The sequence below is a fragment of the Anas acuta genome, chromosome 7 (genome assembly GCF_963932015.1).
Source record: "Anas acuta chromosome 7, bAnaAcu1.1, whole genome shotgun sequence".
Lineage (NCBI taxonomy): Eukaryota > Metazoa > Chordata > Aves > Anseriformes > Anatidae > Anas > Anas acuta.
The window spans coordinates 6,083,619-6,109,860 of NC_088985.1; the positions used below are offsets into that span (position 1 = coordinate 6,083,619).

Below are 26,242 nucleotides of genomic sequence, written 5' to 3' on the forward strand. Positions count from 1 at the left end.
CAACACAGAGCTTAAAAGCCAAATTTTAACACTGGCAGGCTACCCCTTTAGCTGCTTACATGAATTATGGAGGAAGAATGGCAAAACCTAAGGGCAAGACATCAGGGAAGCTAACTCAGTATGGAAGTAGAAAGACTGCAGGTCTGAGCATGCAGAAAAGCACAAGAACATTGTAATCAGGAGGTAAAATGGACAAGGATTCTATATACAGTGTTTAAAGATTCTGAGTATGCTCCAAACTCAAACCACAGGACAGACTGGTGTGTAAACACAGTAGGTGGCTATCATTTGCAGACGACACCAAGTTAGGTGTGTGTGTTGATCTGCTCGAGGGTAGGAAGGCTCTGCAGGAGGATCTGGATAGGCTGGACCGATGGGCTGAGGTCAACTGTATGAAGTTCAACAAGGCCAAGTGCCAGGTCCTGCACCAGGCATGTTATGGTGATGTTAGGAAGAACTTCTTGACTGAAAGGGTTGTTAGGCATTGGAATGGGCTGCCCAGGGAAGTGGTGGAGTCACCATGCCTGGGGGTCTTTAAAAGATGTTTAGATGTAGAGCTTAGGGATATGGTTTAGTGGGGGACTTGTTAGTGTTATGTCAGAGGTTGGACTTGATGATCTTGAGGTCTCTTCCAACCTAGAAATTCTGTGATTCTGTGATTTCTTGAAAATCCATGTTTATATCTGACACAGCATAAACCCTGCATAAGATGGAAGCCTGCTAATAGAACACCATCAGACTGATTTTCATAACGAGTTTTCAGAGAGAAGAGCTACAAACAAAACATACTATTTTTCAAAATCCGTATGAAACAAAGTTCTACAAGATCTTTAGCCTGCTGGGTCTTGACCATTCTATCCCAAAGAAAGTAAATAGTTTAGTGTTTATATCTTTTTCCCAGAATTATGCCACATAAAATCATTTCCAGAAAATCATTTCCATGTGATTGAAGCGATGAAATCCCTCAACAGAAACAATGAACATATAAACATACGGAAAACACAATTAGTAAACAATCTGCAAGATGAAGTTTGTTCTTATTAAGTATTTGCCAACTAATTCAGAAGAGAGAAGAAAACTGTAAAACTCAGTCTGTTGTAAAATGATTTGCAAACAAAATAAAGTGTGAAACCAGTGTAGCAAATGTTTTGCAATGAACTGTTTTGCCTGCAGAATACATTTTATGAAATCATCTTCTCTCTTTACTCTATTAGAAAGTTATTTCAGAACAGTCTTTAGAGTAGTAATTTTGTTCTTTCTGCTTCTGCTTTGTGAACACCTTGATTTCTATGCTTCTTAGTGAGCACCTTTGTCCTTCATCAGTGGCATACCTACCCTTCTGATTCAGTGAAGCACTTCCCATAGAGGAAAGAAAGCAAACACGTGACTTCACTGAAATCCACTAAATACGTTTTTTATCAACTAAGCATTTGTGCAAAACTTATCTTAAATAAGAATTGGCATAATCCTGTATCCATGTTATCATGAATTGTGATCTAAAGGCTTCTCATTACAGAAATAATCTTCAAGTCCACCAACTCTCAACTGTAAAGACATTTTATGAAAACAAATAAACAGCCAAAACTTTACTACACAAGTTAATGTGTGTAATGTCTTTGCTTTTTCAGATATTTTATATTTTGAAGGAGAGATTAGGTCTCTTCATTATTATTATTGTATTTATTTATTTTTATTTAACAGTACTTAATATGGCTTTCTCAAAAGTATCCTCTTGAAATTTTGCACAAAGTTATCCTCAGATGGTCATGTATCTATTTTGCTGTCAATATTGGATTTGCTACATTTTGTGGGAATCAATACATTCTTCCCTTCCAGAGTTACAAGCTTCTTATTTCTGAGAGAAATAAGCTCATTTTAATGTGGATAAAGCACAGATGCTTGTGAAGACTTTCTGTGAGAAGGCAGTCTCTCTACACAGGGATTGAATCATCTACTGTACTGCAGTGCAGTTTCCTGAACTAGCATCTTACGAAGTCTGTTCTCACAAATAATGAGACAAGATTATGCAGCTTTGTTAACATCATACAATTGCATTTCATACACTGAATTTTCATCCTTAAATTCAATATGCAAGTGTTTGATAACAAATCAAAATTAGGAGCCTCACAATTATGCAGGCTTTTTTATTAAGCTAGTACAACATGTAACAAAACATAAAACAGTTAATTCAATTGGCTGCACTAATAGCAAAAACACATATTCCCTGTTATTAGAACAGGATCTAGCATACTGGCAGAATCCTTGATGTTTTTAGCCCTATTCCTCTAACATACCACAGTTTCAGTGGCTTTCTGAATCCTTTACACATGTTAGATGCTGCTGAAAAAAAGATTCGTGGACTATGTTGTGTGGAAATTGTGAAAAAAAGTTTCTTTGATATTCAATAATCTTACTTATTACTCAAATGAGATCTTTTAAACAGAACATGTTAGGGATGTATGTAGAAAACAGTGCCTTATGCTTTTAAGATGCATACCTAAACACAGCTACCATCTGTTAAGAATTTAAAGGTATACTGCACTACAAAAATAAATGAATAAATGTGGAAAATTGAATGTAACAGAATGGTATACTGCCTTTTTTTTTTTTTTTTAACTGGAGTAAGAAGAGCAATTAGCCTTTCATTTAATTAGCCTTTGTGGTGAATACATAGGGCAAAGCCCTGTCATGACAAATTTCCCAGATCATTCCATGATTCACAGGTATAGCATCCAAGCTTCACTAGAAAGTCAAGTCACCCTAACAGGTTTATCGGTTAACCTCAAATATCACTCATGATGAAGTTTTAATCTGTGTCTATCTTGAATCTTTATTCCTGAGAGTGAAGGTATACTTGTTAGCATACGCACTACAGAAATGTGAGAACAGGTAGTTCCTTTTCAGCTAGAAACTCCAGTAACTATGCTTGCTTGCACTTTCTAGAATTCTTCAAAGAGAACCATTCCTATGCTGTCTGGACTTTCTCCAAGTGGTTTGCAACCATTCAGATTTTTCCTTCAAACTGGGAATATGTCTCAATCTAAGCAGAAGAAATTGGAAGTTTTAAGAATTACTGTATGTATTTTATGTCTTTAAATGCTACCACTATTTATATAATGCAGTTAATGCAGTACTGCATTTACCTTTTTTTTAAACAGCACAGTATTTTTTGACTCCTCTTCAGTATGAGAGCCTCAACTATCAGATTCTCTCAAAAAAAAACCAACACGCTACTTAGTCTTACCCATGCCTTTCTTTGTTTCCATACTTAACAAATTCTAACTGCAATGTACACTGCTCCTGACTGCACTGATTTTTAGACCACTTCTTCCATTCGTCATGACTTTTTTTGAATTACAAACCTGTGCTTCAAACTGTCCTCCTGTTCCTAACAGCTGCATGCTATTGTCAAATATAATAAGCATATTTTCTACTCCAGTATTTGAACAACTAATTAAAACACAAAGCCATTCAAATATCTAGACACACAAACAGTATTTGCTGGAAAAACATTAATAGCTTACACAGGACTATATAAAAAGGAAAAATTAACATCTATTTAACTAACCTACCTTTATCTAAAGAGCAGTTTCTTTCACTCAGTTGTGCAAAACAATTTCACACAACCAACAACACAAACACAACCAACCAAACAAGAAAAAAGCCAGATACTACCTTCTGAGGGACCTGTACTACCTCTTTTAAAGCTTAATAACCATCTGATTTTGTATGGGACTGAAAAACAGTAAGCAATACTAACAGTTCCAAATGTATCGAAACAAAGCCTCCATGCTCCAAAACTTATATGTGTGTAAATTTGAGATGTAAACAAACTCATCATTTTTAACAGGATTAACAATATACCTGAAGTAAAGCACATGACATTATTTGAAGGCTTAAGTAAGTAACTTGGATGGATGATTCATGATCACAATTGTTAAACCTGCCTAAATTTGGGCTGCTGCCTATTCTCAGCTTCCCACTTTAATTGTACTGTAGGGGGTTGTTTGGTTGAATTTTCTGTGGCACATGTTGATTTAAAGACAAATCAGTCCCCTGAACTGTCTGATTGCGTAATTGCAAAAGTATCAGCACAGGAGAGGCAGCAGAAAGGCTAGGACAGACCTGCTTGGCTGCAGCCCAACTGTATATTGAGTTCCAGCGATCACTGAACTACTAGGACACTGATACAAAATCACCCGATTTGACTTCAGTTCAGCAGTTTTTTTCCTAAAATGTCTGTAATAAGGTACTGTTAAATATTCTTCAAAATAAGTGCCATGTCATAGAAAAAAATTTTTCATTACCTTCCAAGTTATTAATGAATTGTCTAATCTGATCACATTTTAAGGTGATTTACGTTGCATTACCTAATCTAAAAATGGCACTGGAGAGTACAGAAGTTAAAATATGAGTACCACATTCTCAAGACAGGTGATGAAGATGAGTAGTACTGTATATTAGAAAAACACAATTAATACAAACACAAATAAAAAAGTTTGCTCAAGTAAAACACAGCCTGAACTATGATACAACATATTGCTTGAGTCATGGCTGAGATTTTAAGTATTCTACTTTTGCCTGGTAACAGCATCTTGGAATGGTTTAAAACCTATTACTATTAATAAATACTCCCCTAAATATCAGTCTAAGAAGTGGGTTCACAATATTAATAAAGTAAAGAAAAAGACACAAGTATTAAACATTTAAAACCTAGGTGACATAACTATTACTCTTATTGTAACTCAGTCCTCTACCTTTCCGCCCAGAGTTTCAGTGCAATCTCTGAGATCAGTCTAAGATTACAGCACTTCTAAACAGGACTAAAGATAAAATAAGGTTTTAACTGAGCTACTCTAGGATAGTCATCGCACCAATAACCTAAGACGAGTAAGAATAATTATCTCAAGTACCTCAAATGTCGCTAATCTCTGTTCAGTGCAATTATCAGTTATATGTATAGTAAAGTTATCAAATTCCTCAGGTATACATTCTGTACACTTTGTAATAATTTTAAATGAAATAAACTGAAGTACATTTGTACTCTAATAGAAGTACGAATATCCTTTCTCTTACCCATAACTTGTTTTACTAATAAAGCAGACTTTGGAGTTCTCACCTCATTCCTCCTGTCTACGCTATTGTCTAGCTTCTCAACAAAGAGGACAGAAAGGCTGAGAGGCAGTCTTCTCAGTGCTTTATTAAATGTCCCCCTGATCTGTATAACACTTCTTATGCTCTAACAGAATTCAATCCTGCCAGTGCTTAAACTCATGAGGATTGGATTACCCACCACAGCCTTGAAGCAGAGTGTTGCAGTTGTGCATACTCAGAAAATAATTAGCTTTCATTACTGCTTTTTAATCAGACTCATTACTTCCCACTTCAAACACAAAAGCTGTAAAGATAACTTGCCCAGCCTCTGGACAGTTCTGGGACCAGCTTCACTGCTGTCTTCGTCAAGAAGAGATGAAGTTTGTATGATTACAATAAAAAAACAGCAACCATCTCAGCACTGATCTTTGATAAATTCCACATAGTGTCCAGACTAAAGGGAATACCTTCAACAACTCTATAAGAGGGGCAGAGAGAAACAATACAACAACACATGTAGCAAACCTAAATTAATGTATGGACTTAGCAAAATTCATCAGGAAAGAGGTGGTCTGGTACCTGCTATTAAACTAAATTCAGGCTACATCTTGATGTTAGGGTAGACACCGCATAACCCACAATTCCTCACAAAACACTGTGTCCCGTAGAAGGTGGGCAAAAAAACTATAGGGGTGGGAAGGGAAATAGGTAAAAAGGAGAAGCAGATAAATTCCTGACTCCTACAACAGTGCTGAACAGGAACTCTGCTTGCTTTCAGATACAGAACATCACTGTTTTTCTTGCTAATAGCCTGTGTTTTGTACAGTGTCTGATTTATCAGCCTCTGAATCTGTGCAAAAAGGGTCTTAATTTTAATATACATTACAGCAAAGGGGCACTCTACTTGCACATGCCTGCCATTACTTTCGTATCATGGGGAACAACATGTTTTGCTTAGTTAGAAACATTTAGGCCTGTATTCCTCTCAGATGTTAGTGATGTCCAAGCTTCTTTACTATGTCCTTTCCATTCCCTCTTTCATACCTTTGCACCTCTTCTTCCTTATTTTTCCTATCCTCACCCCTTGAAGTGTAGTTTCCTCTTGAAAAGTGTAGTCTACTACACTAGCAGCTGCCCATTCCTTTCTTCTTTTCTCTCCTTCCTTTTTTCATATCACCGACTTCTCATTCCAAACTTTTTTTTTTTATGATTTCTGAAAACAGTTTGTTTTCACTAACACATGCAGCATACATACCATACATTTATATGCAGAGATACTTTTACTGATTTTACTAAATTCTGTAACTGTATTTTAAAATCAAGACTGTAACGGTTAAAAACTGACACCTCACTGGCTTCTAGCAAGCGGAGGAAAACAAAGCTATAGTTCTTTGTCTGGTGACAATGTTACCTGTTTCCTAGGTGTGTTCAAGCCACTATATATAAAATGTGTGCATCCATCCACAACCAATGCTGACTCAAAACTTTGTCCAACTACCAAGTGAAAAGGTAAGAACATAACTTTTGATTTAGATCTAGTAGAGCCATTGAATGACTATTAAACTGATGACAGTGAGTTGTTTAGAACGGGACGCTGAACCAAGTCATTAAAAAAAATAGCTTACCAAAGCATAACTCAGTGCTGTCTTCTCTTCCACCTTACCCTACATGGATATATAGATTGTCAGAACAGAGGAACAAAAGGCAATGAGGAAAAAAAATCAAGTATATTCCATAGCAAAATGCTTCATTATGTCATGAAAAGGCATAAACATCCAAATGAGTATGATTCTTAAACCCCAAATAGATATAACACCCTTTCAAAGGCATGTAACACATTTTTCCTTAACTCCTTTTTCTAACCTTATAAATGACTGAAGCTCCCTATGCAGGCTTCTTAAACCTGTCACAGTACCAGCATGCTCTGTTTCATCAGTGGCCTCCAGAAACAAAACGTTATACTAATACCATATTAAAAATTAAATGACCAAACATTAAAAATAATTATTGTGCAACAGTAAGTTGGAAAGATACATCCTACATCTACTTTGCCTCAGTCTTCACTGAGGAATGCTCTAGATACGCAGCCCAAGCCACAGAAGGCAAAGGAAGGGACTGGGAGAATGAAAAACTGCCCAGTGTAGAGGAAGATCAGGTTTGAAACCATCCTCAGGGAACCTGAAGATGCACAAGCCCACGGGACCTGACAAGATGCCCCCAGTGGACCTGAGAGACAGGCAGATAAAGTTGCTCAGCCACTGTCCATCATATCTGAGAAGACACAGCAGTCAGGGAGTGTAGTGATAGGACAATGAGCAGCTGTTTTAAACTAAAAGACGAGAGATATAGATTAGATATTAGGAATAAATTATTTACTCAGAAGGTGGTGAGGAACAGGCTGCCAGAGAAGCTGAGATGTCCCATCCCTGGGAGTGTTCAAGGCCAGGCTGGATGGGGCTTTGAGCAACCTGGGCTGGTAGGAGGTGTCCCTGCTAAGGGCAGGGGGTTAAAGCTAGATGTACTCTAAGGTCCTTTCCAACCCAAACCGTTCTGTACTTCTGTGATCTGCTGTGTTCATTTTCTTCCAAACTAATTACTTAAAGCAGCTGACATAACATAGCCAAGTATGACTCCTAAAAGAATATCTGCTTCCTGTTGGAAATAGCACTATATCAGTAAAACCCTACTTTATGTTAAAACAACACATATGTATATATATGCTGTTTGTATGGCTTGAGCAAGTATGGTTTGAATGCAAACTTAGTTTGCTTAAAGAAACGAGATCTGAGAAGAATGGCTAACTTTTTTGTTTGTTTGTTTTTAAAATACTTTGAAAACTCATTCACCATTTAAATGTCTTTTAAGAGACAACTAAAGCTGAGTAAGATGTCTAAGAAATTCCTACTTGAATGCATGTTAGTGCACCTAAAAGGGTTTTAAAAGGGCTGACTGATGGGAAGCTTAAATAAAGACATCTGCTTATGCAGATTCCTAGAAGAAATTGATGGAGAGCAGAAAAGTTTTACTTCCCAGTGTTTTACAAAAGGGATCAAGTGAAACAAAATGCACCATGAGGGAGAACTTGATAGTCTGAATTTTCTGAAATCTGGCTAGGTGATTACAGTTGTCCACAAAGTCCTTCAGACTGGGCACAGCAATCGATATTTTATCAATCACCACAAAAGTAAATATTTCAGTGTCTCAATTTCTTCAAATACTTTTATGCAAAGGGGAACCCTTACAAAGCACAGTCTATATCAAGGGCATGTGTGAGAGCATGTATGCTCAAGTGCAGCGCCGGGGCTCAGGGACAGCACCAGAAACAGTTAGGTAGGCCAAGTGACCAAGACAGCTGTGAGGAAAGTCTGGGTGCACAAAGCAGATCGGTCATTGCAATTGTGGTTGGGTGGTCCTGTATTGGCATTCTATCTGAGGGTTGACCCTCAACAGAAAAGCTGACATTTTCAACTAGCATCATAGCAAGGAAAGAATGGTGAATGTAGCTCAAATAAAAGAGGGATAAATAAGGCAAACTGTTTCATAAATTAGTATTAATCCAGGAAAGTAACAAAAATATACACAACCATAAAAATGTGAGAACTACAGATGTTACACTGAGGGCAGCTGAGCATCCTCAATTATTAACAAGAATCAGTGAATAATGAAAAGGTAAGAATAACTTATATGAAAAAGGGAAGAGGTTTTCCAGAAAATGAAACTTTTCTAATGAACAAAGCAATTAAAAAAATCTGCATAATTATCTCCTTTCACCATGCAAGTCCACACTCAAACAAAAATATAAAGTCACAGAATAGCAGAATATCCTGAGTTGGTAGGGAACCACAAGAATCAGAGTCCAACTCCTTATTCTACCCAGTATCACCCCAAAATCAAATCCTACATCTGAGATCAGTGTCCAAATTCTTCTACAACTCTGACAAGACTCAGTACCAAAGCCCACCAATTTGAGTAGCTACATTTATTATTGAGCTATGCAAAGTCAGAAGTATACCTTCTTGTTTAAGGTACCTTACTAGGTTTTCAAATGCACCTGATAACAACTTTACGTGGATAACTACTCTTAAAAATTTTAATTAATAGCACACTGCTCTCTGCCCTACTTCCTTCATGTCACTAGTTCAGCTTCTGCTAATGGGACCCTGTCCTTGGTTTGTTAAAAAGCAGAGATGTTTTATTTTGACAGCTATACATATATGTATCTAAAATAATATTCATTTAATTTATAATACAAATTAAGTGTGTAACATGGATTTTTAACAAATTATTAATTATTGCATTTCTAATAAAATTTAATTTATAATATACTTTTATATAAAATATAATTAAAGGTTATTTTTTACATTAATTACTCTTTCATTTAGTGAATGTCACAGAAAGCTGAAGATACACTTCTGAATATTGCCTAAGCTCATGCTGTATTTAAACATGTTTTTTTTGGATCCCATACATCTTTTGTTAACACCTCTATGTTTTTTCTCCTAATGTGCCATGCTGTAGGGGAGAAGCAACAGAAACAGCCCTGTGGCAACGGTCAATAAAAAACAAAAAGACTATTGAGGTAGCAAGTAACAGGCCTGTCTTCCATTCCTTCTTATGATCAACAACAAATCTCATGACATACTAAGGATTACCATACCTCTATTTTCAGAAAGAATTCCATAGAGTCCTTACACACCCATGCTGTAGATTTTAATTTGCATGCATTTCTTTAAGATCCATGAATTCTGTTTGTTTTTTTCCCCACTAACAGCTTGTATCTAGCATTTGCATTTCATGTGTCTATATGTCTATAGCATTTACCATTTATAATATACAAGTAGACTTCTCTTGAAAACAATGACTTCTAAACTAACTGACAATCTCTAAGTAACAATCACTTGGTTTAAGAATTCAGAAATAATTTGCAAAAATACTTTGCTATTGCCACTTATAGAAATAAGAAAGCAAGAAGTAGTAACACAGCCTTATCATGAAGTCATCTTGCTGGGAAGTATTGAGCCCATGTGTTTGAAATCTATATTCCATCAGAACACAAATTCTGGAACAACCACTTGGCAATTTGGCATTCACCTGCATACTCATGAATCATTAATCTGAGCTTCTGAAACATCCTCCATTAGAAATGCCTGTCCCTTGGAGCCATTTATGGATTCAGAGAAAATGAGTTATAATTATGAGTAACAGAGTGAAGACAGACTGGAAGAACTTTTTAAGTTAAAACATGGGAATGAGTCCTAAAGAAAAAAAGACTAGACTAATATTGGAGCTAGAAACTCAAGAAATGAAGTGCTCAATGGGACAAAACTTGCAAGCTTGTCAACAAAAAAAGAAACCAATGCTAGCATCAATTAACAGAGTCATTCCAACAATTGTTAACATTGATTCTGTGAAAATATTGCTTCATAGTAAGAGACCCTTCTGGACACTAAGCTAATCTAAGAGCAAAATTAAAGCACTGTGTGATCCTTGGCCAGGCCATGCTTGAACCTTGTTAGTTACTGACCTCAGTGACTAACATCAATGCAGCCTTTGAATTTAAGAACGATCCTAACAAAACAGATACACTCAGGCTAATGCAGCACATGGCTCACTCTTAAGAGCTCTTTAATTCCATGCAATTACCTCTTATTTGTTGTTCTTAAGAAATATTTTCCATTCCAGCTATATTTCTTACGGTTTAGCACTCTCTTTCTAGTAGAAAAAATCCCTTTTATTACATAAAAATATCAGAGCAGGGTAGAAAGAGTAAGTATCTTGACAAAGTAGAAATCACAAAGCATTTTAGCATTGCCTGTCTCAATCTCTCATTATCACTATTTCTGTAGAATTTCTGTAACATTTCTGTGACATACTACATTTAACTAGAGGACTTGTCAAATCATAGACGTGTTATTAAATTAGAAGAATTTTCTCTGTTTTGCTGATTTGACCAGTATCTTATACTACTGAATTCAGATTATACTGAGTCAAGACTGAGGTAAATTAAAATTTCAGTTCTGAATTTTTTTTTTTAAAAAAGACTACCAGTTACTGATTCACAGTACAAAATGTATTGTGTTCCACAGAATTTCTAGGTTGGAAGAGACCTCAAGATCATCAAGTCCAACCACCCCGCTTCTAGAATTCAAATTGTTTTTTATCTGGATTTTGTTTCCATATCAAATGCCATCCCATCTCCATTCTAATGTTCCAGTTTGTGGGTTTTCTTGCCCTTTCTGTATACTAATACATGCCCTCCACCCCATGCATTTATTTCTTCACTGTACATTGTGTGATCCTGCAAAGATCACACAATTTGCGAAGTCATCTATTTCTAATCCCTTTTCCTATTCCTTCACTTCTCTAAGCCTGTATCCACTCGCTAATATACATGTACTTGTTCTTTGTTATTACAGAACAGTGTCATTCTACATTGCCCTTCCTTATGAACTGAGAAAGATGTATTTTCCTCATGAAAAATTTTGATAACCTTCATATGTAAAAATGATATGCTTAGGCAATGATACCTGAATGTTTTCATAAACACCCATTCATGTGGGTTTTACACTACAATCACAGGTTCACAACTACCCTGTATTCATTTCATTTTCTACAGCCAGATGGAGTTGTTTCTTATGTGGTTACTTCATGAATTTAACTGTTAATTAGAATACCTTGACAGTGGTAATCAATAAAAAATTTCGATATTTACAGAGTAAACATTACAATGAACAGCCAGAGACTAAAAGGACAGAGGGAGGGAAGTAACTGCAAGATTTTACTAGCTTAATTGACATTGGTTTCATAACTCACGCAGAACACAAATGTTTCCAGGACCTGGTGTTTTACTTTTTTCTCCACTGGTAGCTGTCTCAGCCTCATGGGATCTGATGACAGAAGCCATAGGACAAATGGCACACCTCTGTGACAGAAAACTGCAGAATCTTATACCACAAATCAATGTCATACCTACAAATGTTCTGAACTGAGAATTTTCTGCAAAGGATAGGGCTGAAGGCACCAGGCGATCTAACAAGCAGACCTGATTATATCTGTTTTCCTCCTTACAGAAAGGAAAGCTGCAGAAACAGAAACACCAAAGAATTTGGAGGAAAGAAAATTATATGATAGGATTATTTTTTTCTTCTGGGAAATAATATGCTAATTCATAGCCTAAACATTATTCTATTTTAGCCAGCAATCGAATTAGTACATGTGGACGTTTTCTCTCCTAAGCAGTTTATGGGGACAGCTAGATCATTGTTACTCACAATACGGAAAATCAGTACTCCAAGTTACCCACCCTTCTCCTGAATCATGTATTTATGCTCAATTAGCCATCTGCAAGGCTTAAAGACAAGCAATTTCATCATGGATGAAGTTCCCAAATTTCCATATCTATTCTGATTGCTATTACCTGTAAATACCATGTTCTAAACTGTACCACCTTTCACCCAGTTGCTTATATGGTATTCCATATGAAAAAAAAAAAAAGAAAAAAAGACCTGCATAAATAACCATTAACTAGCAAAACTGGATTAAAAACATGAAAAAAAGAGAGTGACTTTGGGAAAGCAGGAAGAAAAGCTCACTTCCAGACCTCCTCCCTGTTCTCAGCATTAATGTGAATCTGAACTTTGAGAATGAGCTGCCACATCCTGAGATGAAAATTGTGAATCCGGAAGAGTAACTGAATTGTTCACTCTCAATACACAAGGTTGCTTTGCCTTTGTTGTTTTTGCTGGCTTGTTTTTGGACAAAAATTTAATTCTTCACAGCAAAAACCCTTTCGACTGAACATCACATTCAGTTACTGAACATTACAAAAATCACATTTTTTTCTTCTGTTTTCTTCTAAATGCCCTGAAATTCATTCCATATGGAGTGCAATATAAGTAATTTTTTATTATTGTAATAAACGTGTATTAAAAATATCCTAAAAATGACTAGTGAACATTTCAATCACCATTCTAACATGTCATTTTAATCACCATTCTAACAATCATTTAAGATTGAAACAACTCAATTAGCAGCTCTACCATCACATGCTTCTGTCAATTTCTGCGGCTGAAGCTCACAAAGTTGTAAAATTTGAATCATTATTACAATAACTACTGTCCTCTACCTCAAATATTATACCTACACCTGCTGTGTATTATCCCTTTCTAACTTTATGTGAGGTACTAAGGCACATGCAGTATTAACGACCCGAAATGACTAATTGGTTTTGTTTCTTTGGCAATTGTTGTGTCATTCATGGTACCTACCAACACAACCACCTTTGATTTCACATAAGTAGTGCCTTGAACCTTTCTGAATTTGAGCACTAAATGAAACAAACGTTTTTGAAAATGCAATGCCCCATCAGAAAAAAAGGAACAATTAGAAAAGATACAATACAAAGGTTTAAAGAAGACTGTTCTCAGTAAACGAATAGAACAGATGTTAACAGCAAACACTAGTGTAGTTATTTCTAAGCCATCATTGTATGACTCAGTTAAATTTGAAGAGGTAGCTATTAAAATCTGAGAGCATGATGTTCTACTAAAACCAATCTGACTCTAGTAATAATTGTTAGAGACTAGGTAGATACCAAGAAGGTAGCTGTTTCTGTTTGCTACTGTGAAGTCCCACTTTGAAAGTATCATTTGCTAACCAGTAAAAGAAAGCTTTTCCCCTTCTGCTTCATGATTTTGAAAACTGTAATTATTTAGATCTTCTGAAGTTTTTCCTACATCACTTAAATTTTCCCAACTCAGATAATCTTTAATTTCAGAAACTGAAATGTAATTTAAGTATCATTAATAGTGTTTTCAAATTAACATAATTCCTTCTCGATCCTAAGTAATCAGACAGTCATTTCCTCCTCAGTAATCTGTAATGGTTTCTGAAGTGTTCTTCTGTTATCTGAAATCTGAATTAAGGTTGTTGTTTTTTATTCCTTGCAACTAATTAGACAGGACTTTAGGAGCTCTGTTCCCCATTGCTAAAATCTCTCAAAAACCACTGTATTAAAACGAAAACAGTTCCATGCTGATTTACAAGTTAACTTCTTAAAACCTGGATTTTGCTTACTAAATCCTTAACCAGGCAATGCAGTACCAAACAAGTATCAAATACCAAGCACTGAAAATTTTCAGCTGAATTCATAACCGATTATGTCTCACCCATATTTAGTCACAAAATTGATCGTATCACTGTACAAGGACTGTATCAATATCCACTTTGGAAATTGGTTTGATTTCTTGCTTTTTTAACTCCTTTCACAGTACTTTAGTTGTAGAGCACCTCTAATCTCCTCAATTTTACTTCTGGAAACATTCTGTTCAGTATTCACCACAACACTATGAACTTCGTGAAGTTTCAGCATAAGTTTTCTTTCCAGGCTTTTGTGTTACTGCTTCCCAATAACATCTTTTTAACAGTATAGCTCCCTACACTTGTCAGCCTCTTCTGTATTGTAGCTAAAGAGTCACAATAACAATATCACCTTCTCTACTAGTATATAAAATCATGTAGTATTCTTCCTAGATCTAGTAGAGAAATATAAATAACAAACATTGCTGTTTAGTTTGAGGGTGTTTTCTGGACTGCATAAACCTCGTGTGCTTAAAAGTTGAGTCATGCATATCTTTGGGGGCTCAATTTCTAATGACACCATTGCACTATATGGCCATTCCACAAGTAGCTGAGGTGGTACTTTGGGGAACTCCTTGAAATGCACCATTCATGGTGTCTTTAGTGAGACTATGACAATCTAATTTACATAACAGAATCACGGAACGGCTGGGGTTGGAAGGGACCTCTGAAGATCCTCTAGTCCAAACCCCCTGCCAAACCTTTTAATGCTTTCATACGGAAAGACTTGACAGTACATAATGAAAAATCCTCACTTGGTTTCTAGTCTTCATGGTTTTATGCCCTCTCCATGAATTCATTATTTCGAACACACTCAGTGACTGACTATAAATTTTATAAATTGGCTCCTGAACTGTACCCTTTGCACTGCATTTACGTATACTCTGATCACAGCAGGTCCTCTCTTCTTTTGTTCACATTTTTAAGAGTTACACAACAGGGCCCACCAAAGCACTTCATGGCATCATTTTACGTATCTCTTCAGATGTGCTAATAGTATTTCAAGAATTTTACAGAATTGTCGAGTTTGGAAGAGACCTCAAGATCATCAAATCCAACCTCTGCCAAAACATATTACAACTCCGTTTTCCTTAAGACACAATGCCAGTTACTCATAAATCCTGCCAATAACACCACATGGATGAGAACTCCAAATGACAGTGCAGAAAGCAAAATAATATATTTCTAACTCAAACACAGGAGATAAGGTAAAAAAGAAAGAAAAGCAAATATGCTGTGATCCATCTGAATTTGCTGTAGTGATTACTAGGAAATTAAACAAATACTAGAGTAATTAAAAGCCATGGTTTCTCCTTCACAAAGCACACTATCTTACATATTAAAAATAAATGGCAGTGTTCTAAATTTAAAAGTCCAATTTATTTAAAATGACAGAGACAATAAACTAATTCTCACACAAGGAAATTTCCACCAAAGCCATTAGGAAGCTTCGTCTGTTTTTAAAACTGTATCTGGGTTAAAGCAGAAATAGAAACACTGAGGCATGGAAGACAATTCTGAAAAGGAATTAGGTACCTAAATTAGGTATCTAAACTCCTTCACTGCATTTACAATCTTCTGACGAACGTAAGTCAGAAATGGAGGGAGAGAGAACACCGGCTTGCAAGGGAGAGCATGAGTGCATACATACCAGACAGACCCACCCTGTAGTATGGAAAAGATAGAGGGAATATTTCTTAAGCATTGTCTACAAGTTTTATCTTACAGGTGGGCCACTCAGGTAGGTTGCGTGGTCAAGATTACAGTGACAAAGAGATCTTGTGTTAGTGCTACTTTACGTTCTGGTAGCTGGTCAGTTGAAGCAGCTAGAAACAAAAGAGAAATCATGATATATGAAAACTGATTAAAATAAATAACAAAACCAGAAAGTAAGACCCTACATGACTCACAAGGGATCCTATTACGGGTCCACATGAAAACATGAGAGATAAGGCAAGAAGCATTTGGCCGTCAAGGAGAAAAGGTATTCAATTATTCACTTGTAAAATTCACAGGCTGTCGTAAGGTTTTAGAAACCACTTATTCTTACTTTTTCATTGTCCTCTCCTTTAATTTGAGTATTAAATATGGTTGCCACAGCACTTTTCTCTTTCAATTTAGATGACAGAAACAAGTATAGTTTATACAGTGATTACAAAAGGCTCAAATGAGAACAAAATTTCCAAAAGTTTAGATTGATTTTTCTCCAATATTAAAAATATTGGTTTATAATCCTATTAAATATAAAATTCCAAGAAGTAAGCTACAGAGCTAGCTACCAGCCATCCTGCTCACTGAACAAAGGTTGTAATTCACTGTATGAGTCCAGCAATGGCATAAAATGCTATAGCACAGCTTGAATGGTTTATGTGCAGCAGAATTAAGGGTGAATTACAGTTATCGACTACTAAAGTTCTAAAAAGAACTCAGGACGTATAAGAACTAACAGCTGCCTAGCACTCCTCTACAAAGGACTTCTCTCTCTAACAGTGCTGGAAGCTTGGGAGGTGGAGGTGAATGACTCCAGAACAGTTCACTCCTGGGCCGGTCCTGTTGCCACAAACTTGAACAGGATCAGCACTGAGCTGAGATCAAGTGCTTTTGAAATTCAGCACAAAGGGTTACTTTTGGTACATTTTCAGAAGGGCAGCTCCTGCTTTAATGTTAAGCTTGGAGACAAACCACTCCACTTTATACTTCACAATGGCCCTACACTGATACAGAGGACCATCTAGAAAATTGTTTCCAATACAGTAGCAGTCTACTTACACCTTCGTAATTCCTCTTCAGAGATTTTCTTTTATGAAGTATGTTATATAAACATATACAGCCAGTACACACTTCTCAGGCTGAATAACTGATGGCTAAAGCATAAGGTAAATTCCCAGGCATAATGCCATTACAACTTACTATGGCGTAGGTGCTTTATTTCTTGAGAGCTGTGCTTGACTGAAACAAAGTAGAAAGCAATCATGGACCCATATATTGTAGTATAGTCTGAATGCTTCTCTGGGTCACATGGGAAGTCAAATCAACCTTAGGTTGCTCTGACCTACATTTTGATTCAAGGGGCTCCAGGCACTAATCAGAAAGCAGGAAACGGGGAAGGACAGCAACAAGCTCTAGTGGTCCTTCCTTCAGCATTCCAGTAACATGCAGTCTTTACACTTTCCCTGCAGTCCAAACTACTTGTGTAACAAACATTTCCCAGCTGGAGTGTCACTTGTGCCACGCAGTCCTATACCTGCAACGGCACTACTCCCACATGCCTAAAAAATCTTACCCAATAGCTAGCCAATTCACTACTCATTTTCCTTTTGAAAAGTATGTTCCTAATTAGACCAAAATATTCACTGCTTTCTACATCTGTACATTTAGTCTGTCATAATTAGCTCTACTTTCTTTGTATTTTACCAAAACAAAATTACGGAAAACAGATGAAACACAGCCAGGCAGAGCCAACCAGGCTTTTGCCCATTTGAAGCCTACAATAATCAAAGATGCAGTGCTAGAACCTCAGGGCAGAAGAGCAAATGGATGAGCTCTTCCGCTCTTACAAGCTGAACTGACACTATCAGAAAACTTTTTTTGGCTACATTTGTGTGTGTGTGTGTGTGTGTGTGTGTGTGTGTGTGTGTGTGTAACAGTTGAATGAGGTCCTCAGGAATAAACCTGAAGTGCCTTTGAGATAAGAGATTTTATAATGCCATTATTAGAATTCCCTGCAAGATTCTTAGCTGACCTTCTCTGATGTCCTCCTCTCTGCCCCCACCTGACTAATAAACTTCCTTGAACTGATTGCTTTTCTACCTAGATGATTCTTTCTTACTCAATTTTATCATTTAGTTAGAGAACAGTAGATGGACAGTAATTGTCTCTGCAGTCTATTTGCCTGCATTAGCATTACATATCTTTGCGAATACACATGAGACAGCAACTGCACTACAGTCGGCTGGTATGCATCTTCCTCTCCATTTGCCATCATTTCCTTTGGAATGAGTGGCACTAGCTGCCACAGGCCACTACCAAATCATAAACCATTTCTTGGGTTTTAGAAAAATCTGTTTGTTAACGTAAACTTACTACAAAAACTCTATGGCCATGCTTACTTCTGAATTTACTTTCTTATTCTAAAATTAAGTATCCATGTTACTTTAACTACAAAATCTAACATGCTTCCACCATATAGTAATAAATTATAACGTATGTCTATAAGAAGAACTCTATTAAATAATAAAGTGTATTGGAAACAAATGAAAAATACAGAGCTCTTTTACCATATAGAACTTCTAACATTTGAAAATTTCAGCGTAAGTAAAAACAATTTCTTTCCCACAAGAGAGATTTGTATATACTTTGTCTTCTGAAAGTCTACATTCTGGTAATTAAATTCCCAACATGGAATGGATAACTAGTATGACATTCATATGGCATAAACGTATCCTCTGCTGCGGGGCTTCAAGTCATTGTTCTTTGCTTGGCCAGAGCAAGCCAGTAGGAAAGATTCTTGTCAAATGCATTTACTCATATCACAGCTAGAAGGTGATAGATTGATAGGCACCTCAATATAATACCTCCTTAATTTTTACTACCTCCATAAAATACTGCAAACTCCTGTGTTCATTTTAAGAACACTATCCAAAATAATTTATACCTCATTCACCTGCACAGGAGAAAGCCATGTTTATGTAATTCATTAGCAAAGGTAGAAACTACATTCAGTTTTCATCACTCATAATACTGCATTTCCCTTGACTTCCAGGTAACTCCAGGCTTATCTAGAGAAGTTAAACATTAGCAGAGAAGAGGTCACTAGCATTTAAGCAGAGTGAATACTGCTTGCTTTGAAAATAACTCTTACGGCAGCACTAGAGGCCTCTGTCTACCCTGGCAATAATCAAAATAAACAAACAGTCCTTGTAACTGTACTAAAGCTGACAATATCTACACTACACAAGTACACTTGAGGCAACTACAGCATGCACACCCGTGTGTGGACATGCACATAAACATACAGGCAAACATTTTCTTTCCCTATTATAGCTTTTTGACATGGCGGTACTCAATTCAAATTACTTTCAAAGGCTACTTTAGAGTAATTACCAAGAAATTTCGAGAGATTATTATACACCTTGATGCTGAAGGACAATATACGAATTTATGACATCTTTCCCTCTATTCCCACAGCTGAGCAATAGCTTTTTCCTCAGGTTGCCAGCAGAACGAACTATACTGACCCGGAGTTCACAGGCTTCTTTTGACAATGACTTGTTTTCACTTGTGCAGAAGCTGATGATGTGAGCCAGAGATGGCAATCCTCAAACAACGCCAGCATAAACAACAAGAAATTTTCATTTAACTCCGTTCTCTGTTAAAAAGATAGATACCAGGATCTGTTCTGCAGAGTGCTTCTTCCTCCAGTTTATTAGGATACTGATAGACATGTAAAGTTAGATCATTACAGTTGTCTATAAAAAAGACTAACAGAATGAAAAAGGGAGACACCGAGTAATTTTTCCATTCTCCAAGTGTACAAAATATCTGTCCTCAAACAAATGTTCCTATGGACCCTGCTAACCTGACCTCATAGGAGAACTTCACATAAATCATGAATTTGAGTACTATCTGATGACCTTGACCATAAAGCATGAAAGTAGCTTCTGTTAAAAATAAATAAATAAGAATCTGAGCATTCGAATGCATTATCAGAGAGGTCTCAAACTTATCATTAGTAAGCCAGGTACTGCTAAGAGGCAGTATTACACACCCTACAAGAACAATAGAAATTTCTACACACTAAACACTCCTCTGCTATTTCTGTGAAACTAATTTTGAGCCATCTCATTGATCTATACCCCTTCGATCATAAGGAAGCATATACTCCATTATTATTCCAGCAGCTTAAGTTACAAAAAATTATGAACTTCTTGAATTAGACTGGTTGTGACACCAATAAAGTAGCAAAAGACTACACACGCCACTTTGAATCTGCTGCAGAGAGGATAATACTAACTAAGACTTGGTTATGCTGCTAAAGTAGAAGTTTTCAGCTGTTTGCTTAATTTCCACTTTCTTGCCTAGTGGAGAGGAAAAAACATCCTGGTCATAATGTTCAAAAAGCAGATAAAGAAAAAACAGGTTTTATTTCACCATCCTTACTTATGCTTAAAATAATTAAGGCTCACTGTTCGCCAGTGACCTGCAAAGAGTACAGCTTCTGCTTTTGGGAGGGCCAGGATATAAGGACCTATAACCAAATAAGAGGAATGCAAGAATGAACATTAGAGGAAGACTTAAGTTTCTGGCTAATGCTTATGAACAAACCTGAAAGGCAAAAACAAAGACAAACCTGTTGGAAATTAATTTCGGGCTAGGAACAAAATTTTTTCTATATCAAGTTTTTAATTTTTCTATATCAAGTTAAAAAAGAAAAAAAAAAAAAAAAAAGACATTCACAGCTTTTTATTCAAATCCTCATGTCCAGGGAACTGGTGTTTCAATAGTGTAGTGTCTCTGATCAACTGCTGTGACCTTTTGGGTCACAGATCATCATCTGATAGAAGTGAGGGGACAAAAAATTGTTTCTATTCACTACTAAAACATTTTTTTGCATGCAAGCTGCATGTGTTGTTAAAAGTATCACTTTAAAGCATAGAAGCCAGGTCCTCCAGAGTCCTAAAGTTACTACATGTGAGAACAATCTCACCGCAAAAACACTTTCTATTGCAAAAACACAACTTTGTTTCTCACATCCATAAACACAGGGCAAAAGAGATCTATATTCCTTACACTTCAAGGCACTTAAATTCCTATAGGCCTCCTGAACCGATCAAGTTTTAATTCCTAACAGTTATAGCAGTACAGCTAAAGCAACAGGTCCTTCTGCTGGAGGTACCACGCATATTAAAAGGGGTTTTCTTCTGCTGGTCTAGCTGAAGGTCCTAGGTTCCCAACCACCATAAACTAAGCCAGCAAAAACAGCAGTCAGCACAGCTGCATCTAAACTAGGAATCTGCTGATGGCATGCAGTTTATTCATAATTCTGCAGTGATGTTGCTATGGGAACTTTTGTAGTGGGAGTTGCTTATATCTGATCCAAGTTTCAGAAGGACAGAACTAAGAACAAAGTAAAGAAACTGACATGAAAGGAAACTGTATCAGCAGTGTCCCATGTGCTGTTCTCCTGGAGAATCCCAATGCAGATGAAACACTTCTCCATATAGGCACTAAACAGACAAGATGTTGCTCATTATATCACTGATTTGTAACATACTTACTGTTCTTAATTATTGAGACTTCTGTGTTTAAAACCAAGCAGGCTTTATCCAACTGAATCTGCCCCTAACCTTTTTTTTTTTTTTCAACTCCCTCCACAGCTGTGGCCAGTCTGCAAGTTTGATTCTACAACTACCTATACTTCATGCTATTATTTCATCGTGCTTCTCATAAGCAGCCAAATCACAGAACCATCAAGGTTGGAAAGGACCTCTGGAAATTGTCTAGACCAACTGACCAACTCCCCTCCTCAAAGCAGGGGCAGCTTGATCTGACTGTTTAGGTCCATGTGCAATCAGGTTTTGAGCATCTTCCAGGGATTTCTGAATCTTACTCTTAGAACTTGAGATGAAGAAGGCAGTGATGATCTCAACCTCTTCCATGTCCTTTGTTGCCAGGTCCCCTAGCCTATTCAACAGTGGGATCACGTTCACCTTACTCTTCCCTGCTTCTGGCAAGCCTATAGAAACTTTTCTTGTTGCCCTTCAGGTCTTTTGCCAGATTTAACCATAGTTGGGGCTGCCTCTGTATTCCTCCCAGGCGACATAACACTGCTTCCAACTTATGGACTTGCTTTTCATGTCTACGTTTTCTTAGAACCTTCTTGCTTATCCAGAAAGGTCTTCTGCTACCTCTGCTCAATACCCTACATATCAGCATGGACCATACACGAGCTTGCAGGACATAATTCGGGAGGGAAGGAAGGGAAGGGAGGAAAAAAAACAACCAGCTTTCCCAGGCCCCTCTTCTCCTCAGGAACATATCACATGGGATTGTTCCATGTAAATCTCTCAACAGGCCAGACTGGTTTCTCAAGATCAATGGTTGTGATCCTGCTATTTGCCTTGCTTCCTCCTCTGACAATCCTGAACTCCACCATTTCATGGTCACTGAAGCCACGAGATCAGTTGGATTTCTTGTGTCCTGTTGTGTTGATCTTCCAAAAGATGACAAAGAGATTAAAGAGCCCTGCAAGGAGTGTGGCTTCTTCCACTCTAAGGAAAACGTCATATCCTATGTTTTCTTGGTCAGAGAGTTTGTAGCTAACACCCATCACACTGTCACCCACATTGGTTTACCCCTAATCCTAAACTATTAACTTCCAGCTGGCTCATGACCCTTGCCTCCCTAAGCAAAGCATCACATATTCCAGCTGCTCTCCTGTCAATAGCACCTTCCCCTGCTCCCCTTCCTGGCCTGTCCTCCTCCCACAGCCTAGATCCATATACCACAGCACTGCAGTCAAGTAAATTAATCTCCACCACTTCTCTATGATCCCAATAAGGCAACAGGACTTCAACTGCACACAGGTTTCCAATTCCTCCTGTTTAATCCCCATGCTACACGTTAGAATTAAGAGCTAAACAATAAAAAGTATACATTTGGCAAAACAGCCTCCTGTCCTACTCCTGCCTGGTAAACAAGAACTGCTGGCTTGCTACCAGAAACAGCAACAGTGACAGAGATCTGCGTACCCCACAAATAAAGCCATAAAAAAGGAGGCATTTGCGTAACACCTAATATGTATACTGAGTGCCCCGCCTTCATGTTCACTATGGAGTCTGCAAAGACTGCAGCAGATCTCACAAATTCTGTAGTATAATCGTAGCTAGGAAAAATGACTCCACTCTGAAGGCTTTTTTGCTTCAACTATATCAAGTAGTGAAGAAAAGTAGTACATGAGCATGGGAATATTACTGGTAATGCCATTTGTCTCAGGGAACTCAAATGGTACATGGAGGAACCTACCAAGAAATGAAATATACTTAGTGTATGGGAAGTTGTAGTCAATATGCATTCACATTTTATCTTCTCATCATTAACACTGGCAAAGAACAGCACTCAGCCTCTGTTCCTCTCCAGTGTATTTCTGTTTCAATAGCTGTATCAATATTAATTTCCCCAGCAGAGTTACTGTCATATCTAATGAGCAAACACATGTTTTGTGACATGTCTTTTTATGCCCCTGATTTTTTTTAACGTTATCTCTAATTAATTGAGATCACTAATAATAAATTTTTAAGTGGTCACAATTAGAAGGTCATATGCTGTAAGACTTCACAAAACTCATTTAATGCATAAAAACACATACCATGCATCTCTTCCAGTTTCCTGTCATAAAAGATAGCTGTCCAACTTTGAAACTTATTTATAAGCCCACTCCATAACTGAATAACGATGTAATTAAAGAAATAGAAAGAATGCAAATACAGCCTAGCTACTTAACTCTAAGCAGAATATTTGATTTGTGATGGTAAATCAATCCTGCAAAGACATGAATGCAGAAAAAGTCCTATTATCCAACATTTTTACATTTTAACCATTCAAGCACATTGACGGTGCTTGGTAATAACACTTCCAGACAAAGAACCTCTAAATTATCATCTACAATATTTTTAAATTTAGAAGATGAATTACAGTTTCAAATTAATTTCAGGTATTTTCTTCCTTTTGATCACTTCAATTTCAAATTAAAACTGGACTGAATTGCTCCCAATTTCTGTAAGTCATCACAACACTCACCATTGTCTTAATAAGCTGCTAAAGCTTCAGAGAGAATAGTGCTTTTCAACAACGATACATAAGCCAATCCTGGATTCATGGCTCACATCTGTATTCACAAATATTGTGACCTAGCACGAGAAGGCTTAAAATATGGAACAGCTGCACATCGAACTGTGCATCCACATTACATCTGTTGATTTTTTATTTTTTTTTCCATATCACCCCTTCTCTTACCGCTTGATCTAAATGTAGATTTAAGGTTTGTGTGCACTAGGCATACTTCTGGAATGCATCCTTCAGTTCAACCTAGCACAAAAGAAAATCAGTTTGTCTAAGATCACTTCAGAATGCAAACCAGAGCACAGTAAGTGGTGGTGATCAGATTTGCCTCAAAGACACACTTACTTGAAAACGAAATACAAACAGAGATGCACCCACTGAAGTTATCAAGAGCCTTTTCGTTCATTTTAAGTATAAAAAACATGCTTGAATTCTCTACCCCCCCCTTTTATTTTTTGCTCTCACCTTTCAGCCTAGAAGTTTAGTAATACACAAAGAGAAAAGAAGAATCAAGATATATTGGGGAAGAATATTTTGTTAAATATGGGGAAACTCTGACACTTTTTTGTTGTTTTTTTTGTTTGTTTGTTTTTTTATTGCTTACAGTTATTCCAGCTTTCATTATTTTCATGCCCTTAGAACCAAAGCAATGGAATACAGCTGGTAGTATTTCCAGCCTTTGCTCAGACGTTTGTTTATGGTCACATCACTGTGCCAAATCTGACTATTGCAGAAGGCAATGGGATTCTGCAGAGGCTGAATACATGGCCCACATTCAATAAGCTGTGCATCAGAGCTTTAAAAAAACATGCTTACGATGGCAAGGTGACATATTTCTTTAGTATCCTTTTTTCCCAAGTACTTTGCTCAAAGATGTTTCCCCTCGCTCTTGCTGATACACAGGTAAAAGAAATGTGAGGGTAGGTAAGGTACCAGCACAGTACAGTGCACTGAACATGAAAATACAGTTATTGTAGAAATGGCTGTTTAAAAACCTCATACCCAGAAATATTAAAATTATTTTGTATTATGCCACTCCATAACCTTCTGTAGAAGGATCTACTTTATCTCAAAATGTATTTTTCTTGTTTTTTCAATCTTTTTAAACCATTCATCTTGGAATTTATCATTCACATAAAAATCATGAGGTGATGATGCATACTTACAGTGCAGTATGGAGATGACACATGAAACCCAAACACACAGCATAAAGATAGCATATATGACATTAAACTAAGACATTTAGTAAGGACTTAATATAGCCATAAAGCAAGTAGCAAAAGGCTGATCAGATTATAAACATAAAAGCAATTTTTTATTGTGGTCATTCCTCACACAGTTTAAGATACACCTTTTCTATGGAAGACCCTACTTATCACCTCTTTTTACTGAAGCCACAGGAACTGCTACTGTTTCTGTCAAATCATTGGGTGCATCCAGCACATCTTTCCTTTCAGAAAGCATACTCAGTACAAACTGTATTCTCAGTCATCAGTCAGTTTGGGAAGACAAATTAAAGGGAAAAGTTTTCTTTTTTTTTTTTTTGTCCTAGCCTTCAATAAATGTATCACAGATTTATGCTGTTACAATTTTGCTTAGCTTTCCTGTCATTCTTGCCCTGGGACACTGAGCCTACAGCCTCAGAAAAATTAACACAGAATTGTTTCGAATAAATAACAAATGTATTTTTTTCAAGAAAGAGGGAACTTTAACAGTGCAAAAATTATGCATAACAAAGATTTACAAAAAAGCAAAGGTTACAGGCAAACAGACACTATAGGAAGCACACATCACACGTTTCCTATTTGCTGTGCGTTAGTATACAAAGCCTGCAAAATTGCAAGTAGAAGCTTCTCCTCAGCTTACCTCCAAGACACTGAGAACTGCGTAGTTGGTCAGACTAATTGCCTTTGTAGGTCAGCAGCCACCCCTACAACTTTCCAAATACACATGCTTGTCCAAGTTTCACTGGCTGACACATGTTCTCAGAATCACTTACCTGCTTGAAGTTCTTAGTGTTCACTGTAGAATCTTTATGTCATCCAGGAAGGATAAGGCACCAACAGAATCCTCTGAGTGAGACCTGCTAGTCTTCGTGCAGATGTCACTTGATTATGTCTTCCCATCCAGAGGAAGCGGGCCTGAAAGGGGAAAAAGTGCTGTGATTAAA

At 37.0% G+C, this 26,242-nt stretch overlaps 1 long non-coding RNA gene across 20 annotated transcripts in view; it reads right to left on the reverse strand.

Moving 5' to 3' along the window:
* The window catches only part of LOC137859117 (uncharacterized), a 346,743-nt gene that overhangs the window by 168,422 nt on the left and 152,079 nt on the right, over window positions 1-26,242 (reverse strand). For all 20 annotated transcript variants that reach the window (XR_011098165.1, XR_011098152.1, XR_011098167.1 and 17 more), the window contains one exon: window positions 26,072-26,213. This is a non-coding gene — a long non-coding RNA (uncharacterized lncRNA). The remainder of the gene's footprint in view (window positions 1-26,071; window positions 26,214-26,242) is intronic.